This window comes from Orbicella franksi, chromosome 1 (assembly GCF_964199315.1).
Source record: "Orbicella franksi chromosome 1, jaOrbFran1.1, whole genome shotgun sequence".
Lineage (NCBI taxonomy): Eukaryota > Metazoa > Cnidaria > Anthozoa > Scleractinia > Merulinidae > Orbicella > Orbicella franksi.
The window spans coordinates 35,644,768-35,660,873 of NC_138145.1; the positions used below are offsets into that span (position 1 = coordinate 35,644,768).

At 38.7% G+C, this 16,106-nt stretch overlaps 1 pseudogene across 1 annotated transcript in view; it reads right to left on the reverse strand.

The window, feature by feature from the left end:
• Nucleotides 1-85: 85 nt before the first annotated feature.
• The window catches only part of LOC145479967 (uncharacterized), a 331,443-nt pseudogene continuing 315,422 nt past the window's right edge, over nucleotides 86-16,106 (reverse strand). Inside the window, exons 12-23 of the transcript XR_014048490.1 lie at nucleotides 14,089-14,276; nucleotides 12,049-12,235; nucleotides 10,591-10,802; nucleotides 9,673-9,857; nucleotides 9,240-9,338; nucleotides 8,720-8,818; nucleotides 7,984-8,148; nucleotides 6,842-7,309; nucleotides 6,403-6,614; nucleotides 6,093-6,133; nucleotides 5,818-5,914; nucleotides 86-5,015 (exon numbers count right to left, since the gene is read on the reverse strand). The product of XR_014048490.1 is annotated as an uncharacterized LOC145479967 (transcript). The remainder of the gene's footprint in view (nucleotides 5,016-5,817; nucleotides 5,915-6,092; nucleotides 6,134-6,402; nucleotides 6,615-6,841; nucleotides 7,310-7,983; nucleotides 8,149-8,719; nucleotides 8,819-9,239; nucleotides 9,339-9,672; nucleotides 9,858-10,590; nucleotides 10,803-12,048; nucleotides 12,236-14,088; nucleotides 14,277-16,106) is intronic.

Below are 16,106 nucleotides of genomic sequence, written 5' to 3' on the forward strand. Positions count from 1 at the left end.
TACGGCTTATCCACGAGAGAAGAACTCATTCCTTTCTTGCGCTCGGCGGACAGAGAAGTCCGACAATTCTCAACCAACAACAACTTGCGCAAGTATCAATCAAAGTTTCTGCACCTGTGTCAGAACCGTGTAAAAAACAACGAAAGTTTAGAGACTGACTTTAGGGCTCTTATTGCCACGTTACCAAACCTTGAACGTACAAGTGATGAAATTGTTGGCGGCATCTTTAAAGAACTTACCTCAAAATTAGCCAATACAAGGATCAATGAATTCTTGAATCCAAAAAGTAAAAGAGATTTAAGAATGCAGGGTAAAGTAGTCGACGTTGATGAAATGCTGCGACCTAAACTGAAGTTCTATGTACTGGTATCAAAACGTAAAGTTTAAGTTCCTCGACTAAAAGGGCCAGTCAGTTAAAGGCCAGCCATCATGTCAGCCTGCTATTTATGACTAGATTTCCATGGCTCATTGCTGGCTGCGGCCTGTATTTCGTAGAACGTACTCAGTATATATTTCACCACTTCAAAAACTATATGCAGTTTCTCTCACATGGTAATTCTTCAGCTTAGGTAAAGAGCTTAAAATTTACAACTCTTGTCCAGGATCTTTAATGTACATGAACAAACCAATACACTGTACCAGGACTTCTACAAGTTTCAACCCATTTAAGAGGCTACCCAGCTCAGTTTCTGCATATTGAATTCTTCAACTACAATGCAGAATTCTTTTGTTTTATTCTACCAGGCCTCATAACCATTCCAGAATTTTAGTATGTTGAAACTGGGCTAATATGGTAGATATTACAGGTACATGAAATCAATACCTACATTTAGTATTCATCAAACTCACTATCTCTTTTCTGATTGGCTGTAAGCGTACAGTGAATTTTTCAAATCAGCACCTGTCACATCATCTAGCTGCAGATTATACAATAGTCATGTCAAGGACACTCAAGATCACAGGACATCATGGCATGTATGACCGCAGTGCATCAGATTTCTAAGGGTAATCATGTCAAGTTCCTGCACTTTGTGTTGCTTACCATCAGTGAAGCAAAAACATGCCTTCCATTTCTTTTTTTCGTTGAATTAGGCCATTCCCTTTTTTTCTCTGTTTAGCGTTGTCTGACCGACCCAGATTTTCACATTTTTTTTTTTTAAAAAAGTTATGCAGAAGGCAATGACACATTATATCAAACAATTGTCACTTTAATCTGAAACAAGCAATTTTTTTGCCTTACAAATTTTTAGTTTTTTTCCCTGTTCTCGTTTGATTTTAAAGGGACACAGTCAGCTGGCGCATATGCGCATTAGATACCACTTCATAGCTAATTTACATATAACAGATACGCAATCCAGTGTTTTTAACCAAACATAATAAAATACTATCATAGGATGAGCAAAAGCACACTCAAAAACAGGTTTTTCAGTAAACGATTGAAAATCAAACAAAACACTGCGAAGATTGAAGCAAAATTTCTAGATGTACTTGACACGTAACTTTGATTTCAAGTTGAGGTGAACTCTTTTAGCTTCTTTTCAAAGTGAGAAAACTAGTGTCCAGGTCAGCGCGATCCCAAAGCTGACTGTGACCCTTAAACAACGATGTTGATTTTTCCTTCCTCCATTGCCGCCATGTTGACTTTATAACCACACCTTGCTGTTTCCAGGCTCCCTGGATATTATGCTGAGGTACCGGGCCTCCTAGCTTCAGACTCCTTTCCCAATTTTATTTTTATTATTATTTTTTTTTTCCTTTTCTGATGGACCAACCCAAAATCAGAAAACGCATTCGACAGTAAACAAAAAAAAAGGGGATGGCCTTATGTAGGATAAAACAATTACTAGATTCAGTTTTTGTGATATCCAAAGTAATCAAGGTCTTAGTAAGGGTTATCAGCCGCAGCTGAAGGCTGAGGCTGATACATGTAACCCCTACCTCCACCTTGATTATTAGTATATTCTGGATATCACAAAGACCTCATCCAATTATTGTTTGGTATCAAAAGTAAGAATCAACTAGAACTAACAGCTAGGTGGCAGCATCTTGTATGTTGAGTTGACAATTTAATTGAAGCATTTTCTTATCTCTGGAAATTGCTGATTTGTGAGAAGAAGTCTTTTGAATTCTTGAGCAAGTTTCAGAAAAGTTTATCTACTTTCTTGAACAAATTTGACAAATGGACTCTTTGGAAATTGGTATAAAAAAGCCCGCAAAGTAGCAGTAATGTTTGAATTATCCCAGCTTTTTCATATATAAAACTGCATCAATAAAATACTTACCTATTGGGACTGTACTCGAGAACATGGCTCTCAGTCGTTTGTTCCGAGTCCACTAGCCTCCAATACTATCCCTTGGCATGTTTAATTATAATTATGTTATTATGTTGTAGTATCTCAATGTGTAGTTCCGGAAAATATCCATACCTCCCCCATGGAAGGGATTTTTTCTAACACCTCCCCACCCCTCTGGAAATTCCAGTAAAGCTTCATACAGTTCTTAAAATTTTTTGGTCTTCCAGAACACCCCACCCCCCAGGAAATTCCAATCCCTTCTGTGGGGGGAGTGTGGATATTTTCTGGAACTGCACAATAAGACTGTAAGAACAGTTTTTCTGTTGTTGTTGTTTTTCATTTTTATTTTGTGTGATGTACATGTACTGTACATGTACTAATAATGTAACATTACTATCAGTCTGTTATGACCTCTACAACAACTGGCTTTGTTTTCAAGACTATTATGAATAGAGTGGTTTCATATCAAATATCATAAAACCAAAACCAAAGTAATGACAGGGGTCTCATTAAGGGTGGGACACCAGGCAAATTGACTAGCTGTAAGGACAATTCTGCCCGTCTGTTTTGACCATCTCCAGGAAAATTTTTCTTATAAAAAGTTCAGTTCAAAAAGTTTCATCGGCTAGTGAGAACTAGTTGCCCTCCTGTTGAAAACATTAATGAAACCCCTGAATGACTTTATTAGCCAATCACAAAGGACAAAGACCATGCCAAGAACCAATCAAAACTCCAATGAATACATGTAGCCGACATGAAGTGCAAAAAAAAAAAAAAGTGTACGGGTGCACATGAGTCACATTTTTCAGTCACAGTTTCATCTGTGATATTTGGATGAAAAAGTGGTGCAAGGTTTTGAAAACAATGAGTGGGAAGGCTGTTTTTTCATCAATAAAACACACTGGGGCTACTATACACGGCCAAAGTAAGTATTTGAATAAACAGTAGAACTATGGCATAGAGTGTTAATGTTTTTACATTTCCGAAACACTTGATTCCAAAGACGAATCAAGAAAAGAAGAACTTGTATCAGACAATTCCGAGGATGAAAAGTCTAGTTTGTAAACAGTACAGCAAGAAGATTTTACTGGTTCAATTTGGGGCCAAGTAGGAGGCGTGGCGAACCCTAACCTGTTTGCCTGTTCCCAGAAAGTGCACATTATATGATAGTTTTTTATCGGCTCATTGTGCAGCCTGTGTACGTCCACTCAAAAAAATCGGGGAGAAGGAAACCGCCGTAAGAGAGGTTTTAGGTCTTCACTTAATTAGTAACAGCCACTTAACTGACAACTGACAAATAGACAATCAAAATTTGAACTGATAACTGACATTTGCACCCCTCCTCCCCACCCCCTCTCCCTCCCCCATTCAGACCCTCTTATTTTGCCAACACAAGGGCTTTTAACTCCTGTCAGTAATTCAAGTTGTGCTAAGGCTTCCAGTCTGGCCAAACTGTGGAGAGATATAGTGTGGCCACTGTTTTTAAATGATAATTCCCGTTTCATCTACATAATTATGTACATGTGTAGATTCCCAGCGGCTACAGTCATGCCTGCTGTGAGTCGGACAATGTGCGCAACACTCTTGTTTTTCTTAGCCCGTTCACAAGTAGTTTACTGATTTCTGTTTTTGCCTTTCCCGCGTCCTTTCTCATGTCTACCCACTGTTTGTTAACATGTGAGTTCACTGCTGTTCCGGCAGCTGCTCTGCACTGTTCATAGCTGCGTTCTCCGTCAACATTAAACGAATTACTGCAATTGTCCTCGGCTATTCCAGTTCCCGCATCGGTTTGGTTCCAGACCTCACACCAGTCCACACATGATCAATGGCGACCACAACCACAAACAAATTAAGTCAGATTCAACACAGGTAACATTAACTTATATTTTAATATATTTAAGCTTAAACCAGTATATTGGCAGGCAATTAGCTACAACAAGATGTGTAGCAGTCTCAAATTCAGCTTTTTTATCTTTACTAATGTCAAGAACCAACTGGTTAGGCAACCAGCAGCTAGCAATGTTAACAAGATTAATGTGCCTCCATTTTCAAGTTCAGTTTCTTGTACCGTACACAACTAGCACATCGAGGCATAGGTACATGTTTTAAATTATTTCATAACTTAACTTGTTTATGTTTAAATAACCGTCCTTGATAGAACTGCTGAGACAAGAAAAATCTGACAAGGGCTAGCTTCCTTTCTACCTTTCCCGCCTCCTCCTTAATGATGTTTTTTCTTTCTTTTTATCTCAAAATTACTTCTCGTGTATTACCAACATTTTAAGACAACATTGAACGGATATGAGATAAGAAGTGGATAAGCAAAATTTTTATAATTTTTTGTTTGTAGTATTTGATGCAAGATGCTTATCTGTGCAATTCTTGAGTTTGTCTCAACTAGATCTGTCTAGGATTGAAGTCTGGATTACACGCATATATAGTCATTTTTTTTTTTTTTCTTTTTGAAGTTAAATATAGCCTTTTAAAGTTTAAAGTTCTCATCTATAGTGCATTATCCTGTTGGCCTTTCTGTCGTTTTCTTATCCGCTGTGTTCATCAGCTTTAGCGGGCACGTTGTAGTAGGAGTGTGACTCATCATGCTTGTTCAAGTCACAATATGGTACATTCCTCGTCATGATCACCTCCAGTCGGTGAATCAACTCCGAGAAACTGGGTCGAGAGGATGGATCTTCATTCCAGCACTCAGACATCAATTCATATCTATCATGGATAGAAGATGACAAAAAGTTAAAAACAGCTGCATTGTGGAACAAACCCGATCAATCTACAATATTTGTCAAAGCCAACTTGAAATACATTACAACGCTAAATCAGTTTCTCGACATTGTGTAGGTGCGTGGAGGGCATGCAAGATGCGCAAAAACGAAATGTTTCAATAATGATTATCAAGCTTGCAACCTCTTGATCAAAAATAATGTGAAATACACATGTAGTAATATGATGTACAACAACCTGAACCAATGCCGTCTCAAAATCCAAAGAAGAGTTACTTGATGGTTATTTTAATTACTGGAGGGTTATCCTGTGGCTGAGGCAATTATTTTCACACAATAACAAAGTTATTATTACTATTACAGTAACTCCTATTTCTTTAGAGCCCCTCTAGACAGCAATTCTATACTCTTATATGACAACAATAGATTGCAATGGTCAGGTTTTAAAATAAATCTTATGTAAATTTGGACGGATATAGGTCATATTACAGATCCTTTGTATATATTTAATTTAAGCCACTGTATGTCCATAACATTAGTTGTTCGCATATCGCGAAGTGTCCGCAGTTTAAAAACGACAATGTTCCTCTACGGTATTCGCGGTCTTCATGAATGGCTGTTCTCTACTCTTAGTAGCAGCATTACCAGTTGTTTTTAAACGATATAAATATATATTTAAGCGAGCCACGCGCATTCCAATTTGTAAGTACTGGATAGTAGCTTGTTTTCAAGTATCAGCCCTATTTCGAAAGAGGGACAACTGATCTCAATGCAATTCAGTTACTTACACTTCATCACAGCACATGTCAGGCCTTTCCATGCGATAACCAGTCTTTAAGAGTCGACACAGCTCCCGATTGGTTAACGTGGGATACGGCACACCTCCTGAAATGCATCCAAAGCAAAATAAGCCATAAGAAAGTAAGTTAACCGTAAGTGTTACGTGAGGAAAACTGAAATGAATTCTCGCCTTAACATAAGAAAGTAATGACTAATTTCGGGAAAAAAAAATAAAGAAAAAAGAATGTAATGGAAATTAAAAAAATATATTACTTTAACTTACCCATGGTGGCCATTTCCCAAAGAAGTATTCCAAAGGACCAGCTATATGAAAATAAAAAAAGAGATCAAGAAACGCTGTTTTGTAATTACTGTACATGTACTCAACACAATTAAGATTTTAAGTCTTTCTCTTTTTAGGCCATTTAATTATAATGACAAGCCGCCCACGAGCAACTTCTACGCTTCTTTCCTGATCTCGAAACTTCTCGACGATACACCCTAAATCCTCGAAAGAACAAGTTGTACTTCTCCGTGTGTGCATCTGAGGGTTAAGGAAAAGGCTTTGCCGTCACACAGAAAGAGTGACTTACACATCACTCTTGATGGTGTAAATGCTGTCATTAATTGATTCTGGGGCCATCCATTTCACAGGAAGCTTCTTTGTATTCTTTCCATTGTACACTTCCTCGTAGATTTCTCGCATCAATCCAAAGTCTGACACTTTGACTCGGTTATCACTGCCAACCAGAATATTACGAGCTGCAAGGTCACGGTGAATGAAGCCTTTCTCTGCGAGATGATTCTAAAAAATTATGAAAGAATTATGATTAAAGATTATGATTCTTTTTTTGTTTTTTTGTGAATCACGTATTAAAACTTTGTTTGAGATTACCAATAAACGAGGCATGCAAGACCCATCTCAGTTTGAGATGATTTGTTTACAAAACCTTTCTTGTGGAGGTCGAGAGTCACAACTAGAAAGTATTTTTATACTTTATCTCATTTCGAACTGGCTATACTAATACCTACCATTCCCTTTGCTATTTGCCAAGCCAAAGAAAACAGCTTTTGAGTGGTAAAGCCGTCTGCTTCTTCGTCGTTATCATCATCAATATTTTCAGCTGATATCAATGTGGCCGCATCATTGCTGTTGCCCGGTGATGTCGATGGCATCGACATCTCTTCCATGCTTTTCTGCTCCAGAAAATCGTTACAGTTGCCTTCGTCAGGGTCGGCGTCATCATCATCAATATTTTCAGTTGATATCAGTACAACGGAAACGTTGTCTTTTCCCTGTGATGTCGTTGGCATTGATAGCACTTCTATTTTTTCCTGATTCAGAAAAGCATTATTGTTTCCTTCCTCTTTGTCGTCGTCATCATCACCGATATTTTCCGTCGATTTGAATATGGCGGCAGCGTAGCTGTTTTCCTGTGATGTCGATGATATCGGCATCAGTTCAATGATTTCCTGATCCAGTGAATCATTGCTGTTTTCCTGAATAAATAAGGCAAGAAAAAGAAGAAGAGAAAAAAAAAAAACATAACCTAGCAAGTAATGGTAGTAAACTAAGCGTTTGTAAATTATTACGTTATTGATATTTTGGGAAGGGAGGGAAGGATAGAAAACGTGGCGCTTATTTTAAACCTAATGTAGCGTGAGTTTTCGGTGAGTTTTTAGTGAGTTTTTCTTATCTTGATTGGAAAACATTTGTAGTAATATGTCGAAGTTGTTGTTGTTGTTGTTTTTTTCAGTTTTGATTTTGGTATCAATGTTTGTTTTTTTACATTTCTTCCACTTCTGCTTTAGCTTTAGCATTTTTAATACTTCATCATACTCGTAATACGTTTTAGTATATATCTAATAATTTTGATTTTTACTGCTGGTTTGGCTATGTTGACCTACCTGATCTCATCATATTTGGCACATGACCGCCAATGAAATAAACATTCCTGGATACTTTACACATCATTTAACTTTCATTACCATACATAAGTACATGTACGTTTGCAGATACATGTACCAGTCCAAATAATAATAATATGCGCATAGATCAATGAATTTGTCGTGTAATTCTTTGTTATAATCTTCTCAAATGCAGTTTTAAGAGCTAAAACTGCCATGGGAATAAACAATAGAAAAGCGAACACTTCCGCTTGTCCATTACTTACTTCAGCAAGATTCTCAGCGAAAAGGCTTACATCAAGGATGATATCTCTGTTATCTCGTGACGGAGTCGATTCCATCATCAGCAAAGTTTGCTCTAGCCGTGGTTGATCTTGATCAATCCCATCCTGAGTATCATCTTCTTTTTCCTGAATGGCAAGAATATTGACCTACCGTGAAATACGCGTATTTTAATACCCTTATTTCACGGTAGGTCAATATTTGGCAAAATCTCCCTTTTTTAACAAAAAAAAATGAGAGTGATAATCGAGAGGCGGGAGACATTTTAAAACCTTACCATCCATCGAGACGTCAGAGCTGAAATGTTATATCGGACTAGATCGTTGGAAGGAGGGGAGGGTGAGGTAAAGGGGGAGTTCAAAGACTGGGTAAATTTTTGTCAGAGCAGAGGGACTAGAGGGAGATAGCTCCTTCATCTCCGGGATTTTAAAGTACCATCGAAACGCTCTAGTTCCTCCCTTTATGGGATATGTCTTGGCTATTTATCCATACTTCCATCCTGCTATTTAAATGCAGTTAAACTGATCACGTTTTAATATTTTTCTTACATCTGTCAACTTTTCTTTTCACGAGGAACGAAAATTTAATACTTTTTCAAACTTTCCTATTGAAATTGTGACGTCAGGCCTACACCATTTTTCCAAAACAAATTTGAAGAGAATATTTGCCCGATAACATTATAACGAAAGTAACTAAAGTAGTATTTAAGCTGTTTCTTACCTCAGAAAGCTGCCCAGAGGACATGGCGATTTCTTTGTTAACCTGGAAACCGCCAGGAATAGCCAAGGCCCAATTTTCATCCTGAAGGTCTAGCTCTCCCTGTTAAATATACATTAAAAGTTAATATTTTAATCCTCATTTATATTTTTATTCATACACTCACCCATTCGTTTGTTCGTTCATTTAATCTATTCAATCATTTGTCCATCCGTCCGTTCACTATTCCTTCCTTCCTTCCTTCATCCACCCCACCACCAATTCTACTAACCCCCTGCTCACCGATCAATACACCCCGACAGTCAGCTATGTGACATATCAATTGACAGGTTATTTTCTATTAAGTCTCAAATATTTGATGGCAGATACACACAATACACTATAAAACATTCCCCATCCCTCAAGTTACATACTGGTGGAGTCAAAGGCCTCAGAACTTTTAGTCACCACTCCATCACACCACTCATGTTCTTGAAGCCCTAAACATATCTGATTAGAATAGGGTTTAATGTAAGTCACCTACTTGGCTGCAGTCGCTCATTTCTTTTTGAGCATTGAATATTTCCTTGTCGTCGTAACATTTCTTCTCCTCGTTACCCCCTGTGCCTTGGTTTCGATTGATCTAGAATACAATGAACACGATTAGGTCATAAATAACTACCACAATTGGTCTAAACGTGGAAGTGATTAAGTTTCAAGATGAGGGCTGAACATTATCGACTGGAAATCTTGTTATATTTAGAACCCAACCCAGCCTACTTGGGAGGCATCTAGCCATTGAAAATCCTATAGCTGCATGTTAAACTATGAGCTTTGATAGATTTGCAAGAGCCCTGTATAATTAGCACGAACTGCCTCGTGAAGGACTACACCACTGCCCTACTTTTAAATCCATTACTACAGAACACTTGGGGTAACATCAAATTGATTAAATATTCCTTTGGTAAACGTCTTACCGATCGCCTCCTGCGTCGTAACCACTGCAACAGATCACCAAACGGAACGTACTCTATCACCAGGAACTTGTGTTCCTGCAAAGTGCAACAACCAACCAGGGATACAATATTCTGGTGTGCACCCAACAGCTTCATCTGTTCTATTTCCTGCAAGATCTCTTCTTTTTGTTCTTCGCTCGGATCATCTAGACACAAATGATGTAGTTAAATTCCTATTTGCTTCGAATAAAAGATTTTAAAACCAGATTCAAAAATCAATCAGCAATCTATTAGGCTTTGCTTCAGTCACGGTCTGAGTACATTCCGACAGGAAACTCAATTGCGTTTCATGCTCAGGACTACCTGCTGTCAAATTTAGGGATAATGAGACACGGCATGAAAAGAAAACAACAAGGCGACAGATGATTATATAGTTTTTAATGATATCCACACAATAAAGGGAAATGGCTTAGTTGTGTCGTTCGTAATGTCACCTTAAGCTTAAGACTGGGGAGATACAACTTGCGATCTGATTGCAAAAGAGCAAATGCGACCGATCTGTTAAGGGTTAAAGGAGCTCAGTCACGGTTTGCGCATATTGAGAAGTTTTGCCTCAATTTTTCACATTCGTCGTTTGTAATCCGTGTTAACCTTCTCCATCCTTAGCCATCCTTGTTCCTCTATGGTTTATCATTATCTCTTTGGTGTTTTTCTATGTTATTAAACTGTTATTTTCAGGTTTCCTACCATTTAAAGGTAATTTTGTATGTGGCCAAAATAACTCAAAATACCGTGACTTAACTCCTTTAAGTATTTTGCATATCACTGAGAATTTAAATCTCTTTCAGGTGTATTTTAAAGACAACGGACCAAACGAATTAGCAAGTTGTGTGACGATTTGCCCTTTTATACATGATTTTGCATAATGATTGCAATTACCTTGCAGTTCTTTGACTGCGACCAGCTGGCACGGCTCCTCGGGCTTCAATGCTTTTACAGTATCAAACACTTCTATTCCAACTCGCCTCTTTAGAGTTGCTTTGTAAACCACACCAAATGCTCCTCGACCCAGCTCCTCTTCGTATTTTATTTCCTCGGGAAGAAGTTCCCACTTGTCAAGCGGGATAATTTCGCGAGCTGAACGAAGTGATCTGTGGACAGATGGGAAAATAGTTTATACACAAAAAGAGTTGTTATCATGTAGTACAGTGCAGTAGGCTTTTATTTTACTGAAATCTTGCTGCTCAAAAGACGAACATCTTAGAGCTTGGCGATGAAACTCAGCCATTCTGCATTCTGTCAATAAGTTCCAAATTGGATACCAAGTTCTGCAATGGTTAAGACTGCAGTTAAGCATATACCATCAAAGCTATCCCGGCTTCCGAGGGAGAGTTATAGTTATTTCCTCTAGATAACATGCTAGTCCACTGCAGGCTACCTCCGCATATTTCCTCGGGTTGACCTGGTACTTCGGCGTTATCCATTTTAGAATATCCCGAGCTGGAGAGATTCCCAAATAGATTTCTTACCCCGGAACACAACGCAGTCACCCCAGCCAACGTACCAACATGGACCGTCAGCAGATCCCGGGTCCAACGCGTTTAGGTAGTTAGTTGGGGTACAGCAAATGGTGCAGCACGAAAAATGGCGAGTTAAAGAAGGAGAGAGGGGCTTGGTGCGAGGAGTGAACGATTGTTCTCTGGCTTTCCCGTACCACATAGGCTCAATTTTCAGATCCCGAGTCCAGCGCGCTTAAGTAGTTAGTTGGGGTACAGCACGAAAAATAGTGAGCGAAAGAAGGAGAGAGGGGCTTGGTGAGAGGAGTGAACGATTGTTCTCTAGCTTTCCCGTACCACATAGGCTCGATTTTCAGCCGTTTTGGGTGTGCAGTTGTTTATCCTCCTCCCAAGGGGCAAGGAACGCGGGCTCACAAAACGGCTGGAAATATCGAGTCCACGTACCACACTCCTCTCTTATTTTTTCTCTCTCTGTTTTTTCCCCCACTGCTCCCCAACTAACCAGTGGACCACTCCGCCTCCCATCATTTTGCCAAATCATTTCAGATCCGATTTCTTGTCTGAACATCATATTTCAAAGTTAAACTATGTTTGTCTTGTGATACGCATATATTATACATGTAGGGTCAATTTATAATAGTAAGGTTTTCTTTGCTGTTAGGTGAATAAATTTACGCAAAAAAGAGGCAAGGTCTCCATTACTTCTCAAAACAGCGCTTGCTGAGAATGGAACCGGCTGTAATTAACTTATAGATGCAGCTTTTAGCTGTAAAATGCTATAACATTCAGAATCTCTCCTGTTAATTGTCCCACTTTTGCAATAACCAACGAATTTATCATGTTACATCTTAAGTACGAGGTAACAACAACAGTGAATAACCTTTTGATTCGCTTGTGACGAGACCGTCTGTGGCACCAGAAACCTACAATAAAACATAGCACCAGCAACAGAATAAAGGCGATTCCAGATGAGATGTAAATCATCCTTTCATTGGAGATCGCGGTTTCTTGTGTTGGTTGACCAGCGGTTTCTTGTGTTGGTTCACCAGAATTCCTTTCCGTAGGGACTGAAAAAGGATAATAAATTTCTATCTTAAGGTGGCTGGGAGTTTAAATAATGTTTGAGGACTACATTGGAAATAACTGAATGATGAACATTCCGAAGGCTGCCATAATTGGAGGAAGTCATAACTCTAATTTGTAAAATTGAATTTTTTTACTAAATGAAAAAGCGTGTCGTCCTGTTTTGCTTTAATTATATCGCGCTTGCAGCTGTCCACAGTTCATGATAATTGAGACTACTAGTACTATTGAAAATGAAAGACATGATACAAGAGAAAGAGAAAATATTGCAAGCAAATTTTCGCAATTTTCCAGCGTTTAGTAAAAAAATTTTAGTAAAATCCAAGGTGGGAGATCCATTCTGTGACAGGGTCCTCGTAGAAGAAAGCTTGGGATGTGTTATAAAACATACAAGATTTATGGTCAGTAATGACTTTAATACTCCAAGAGTTACGGGGTGTTGGCCTCAAAAGTCCCTCCCCCTTCCCCCTGATCCCCCATCGGTCAAAGAAGACCTCAAAAAGTCCATTAGCCCGGTCTGAATAGGGCCAAGAGTATTTGTGAGCCTGTGACTTCAGACGCCACAGGTTCATGACCTTTTAAATGTTCTTTTAAACGTTATCATTTTATTTAAAAAAATTATATTAGAGCTTAGTAAATCGGCAATTGTTGGCCAATTTTACACGTATTTGTCAGTAAATGAGCGTTTTCTATGAAAATTTAAATTATCTACCTTACCACGCCAGGCATGACCTTCCTTGATTTTGTTTTTAGAAGGTATAAATGATCAAAAGTCGAATTTTCTTGAAAAAAATGACCTTTGACCCTACAACCTTTTTCCGCAAAAACTTGGACGGTCATTCCAAATGTGAGAGTATGGAAATAATTGAACTGCATCTAAAACTCGTTCTTGTTAAACGATCTTACTAAAAACCGCCAATAATTCGTCAAATATTTGTTATTTTCCGCTAAACATCACGTGATATGTCATTTTTCTGGGCACGAAATAAAGATTGTTGTTGTTGTTGTTGTTGTTGTTGTCGTGACCCGTCAGAAGTACCAAATCTTCCTCAAAATGCTAAGGACGTTAAAACCTACCTGTGTCCTAAATTTGGTTCCATTGTCACTTGTGTCTTTGGACATATATCAAATAAATTATTTTAACCAGTAAAGGTCTTTGATCCAGTACTTAAACTGCTTGAGGAGGGCGATAAACTAGGCGAACTTGCTAAGCTTAATCAGCTTCTTTATCGTCCCACCCGAGTAAAAAAAAAAAAAAATGGTGGTGTAACTCAGCCTGGTGAAACCAGAGTGAAGACTAACCGATATCCTGTTTGTTCAACCTAATCGTCTGATCTAATAACGTTTTTACTTGGTTTCCAGTCACTAGAAGACCTTAAAAAGCCAAAAAGCCCGGTCTGGATAGGGTTAAAGAGAATCCGCGAACTTGTGGCTAAAGACGCCAAATTTTTATGACAATGTTTACATTCATTACGGCCTATTGAAAATTATCATGCTCAAGAGACATTGTCTCTTACCACACTATTGCTCTTAGTTTTGCGGAAAACTCGTGTTCCAGTTTTTCTCGTGGAAATGAAATGCAGTCAGGAATATCCTAGGGATATAAGGCGAGATTGCTGTCATCATTTTGTTAGCGAACGGGAATTTGGGCGTGATGCCCAACGAGTTTGCCAAGCACTGAGGTCTCTGATGAGTCCCTTGGCCGGGACGAATTAAGCTGCGTATGTAATATCATAAATAACTGTCAACTTTAAATGAAATGTTAGAAATTATTTAAGTGGCAGATGAACTTCGTGTACTCTTCAAGTTTCATCAGCTTCCTTATGGTCCCACTTACCGGTTGAAACCGAGGGCAATGAAACCAGAGTGAAATTTAGCAGATATCCTCTTTGCTCAATCTCTCCGTCTGAACGAAATATTATTTCCACTTTGTCTCTAGTCACAAGAAGATTTTTACCAGTCTTGTTACCACAATACACACCAAGTATGTTGCCCATCCCGTCGTTGATTCTCAAAAAGTCTTTGCTACAAAGAAAAGTAAATGATGTTTTGCACCAAACCACTAAAACTGAGTAACTTGTGATACTCGTAAGCAATCGAAAAATCAGATGTATAATTAAAAACTACATACTACCATGGCTCCTGATACTACCTGGCAATAAGAATTTCCATGCTTTAGCGTGCATTATCAAATTATGATGCACGCGGGAAGAAGCATAAGAGTTGCTTGAGGGACGGCACAGCTAGGGCAACTACAATCGGCGACAAAATTGTTGACACATCATCCCGCATTTACCCTTTTAACCCCCTATTTCGTCACTGTGATCTCTTTTTGCCCTCCTAGCTTGTCCTTTCAACCCCCCTGACAGCCCCAAACAGTGTTCTGTGGTAACTGCTGTGATCTTGAGCTACAAACAAGCAACATTGAATAGGGGAGCGAGGTCTTTTCCACAGTTTACTGTGCGTTAAAAAGAATCGTGTTACTTGGTACACTAAAAGTACTATTGAAAGACAATGTGTCAACTAATTATGTCGCCGATTGTAGCTTCTTGAGTGCTCTCCCAACAAAATGATGTGTTCGAGAACGAGAGGAATTGTCATGACTAATTTTTGAACCAAAAACAGTTAAAAATAAAAGAAAATCATAACCTACAAATGCAGGGATGCAGTCGAAAATGACATCCCTTATCCCCTGGCTTGACAGGTAATATGAGTGGACATTTTACTCCAGTCGTTGCTCTCAAATACTACGCAACTCGAAAAATATCTGCGCGAATTATCTGTCGAGCCAGCAGAAAAGAGGTAACTGTACATAATACAAAACGCGCAGCTGACTGTTTACAGAAAGTCATTATAGCACTAAGCCTTAAAGAAGGTTTGCTTACATGTACAAAATTGCACCAAAGTTTGGACAGTCCACATATGCTTTTGTATAGCCAATCGACTCAGTCTAAGTAGAGTGTCTTGATGGGAGAGTTGGATCTCAGTTATCAGTTTTCCGTTTTTGCCAAACAGAAAATTTTGCAGATCCCAGATCTAAGCAATAAGTTGAAAAAAGGGTCAATCCGATTCTCAGCTAACAGTTAAACCGATCTAGCTGCTACGAGGAAAATTTAGAGATCACGCGAGAAAAGAACTATTCGTACTTATTTACACACGCCTGTATTTTTGCGTTTTCGAGAATTGACAAAAATAGCGAAACTTAAGACTTGCGAACAAAACACCTGGCGAATTTTACACCCTCAAAGTTTAATACTCAACACTAAAATGGCGTCCATTAAAGCTGAATCACTTTTTTTCGTTTAGTTCTTTGAGGTCCCATCCACACCACGCCGGTGAAATTTGAAAGCGTAGCTGTATTTCTGTGGTTAGGCCTACCGTTTACACTAATCCGTCACGAAAACGGTATTTATCCAAAACGCTCTTCAAACCAGAGGAATTTAACTAAAACGCCGGCTTCGCACTACATAAAAATGACAAGATTTCCTTTTTTGGCGATTTATTCAGAATACGGTCCAGTTATGGAAGCATAAGAAAGGGGAACCTTTTTTCAATTAAAATTATACGAAAGGAGTACCTTTTCTGTCAAAATGGTATACAAAACTGTCAGGGGTTGGACCTCGGGGCGGAGCCTCCCCGTATAAAACTTTGTAAAGAACCTCCACCCCTACCCCTCCCCCTTCCCTCCCCGAAGCGATCTTTACAACAACGAAATAGAATGACCAAATTTTGAAACAAAAACAGTTTAGAAATGGAAAAGATAACCTAGAAATACAGGGATGCATTCACAAATTATTATTATACAACGGGTTGATCCAGCCCCTGTACATACAGTAGTGCTCAAGTTACGCAACA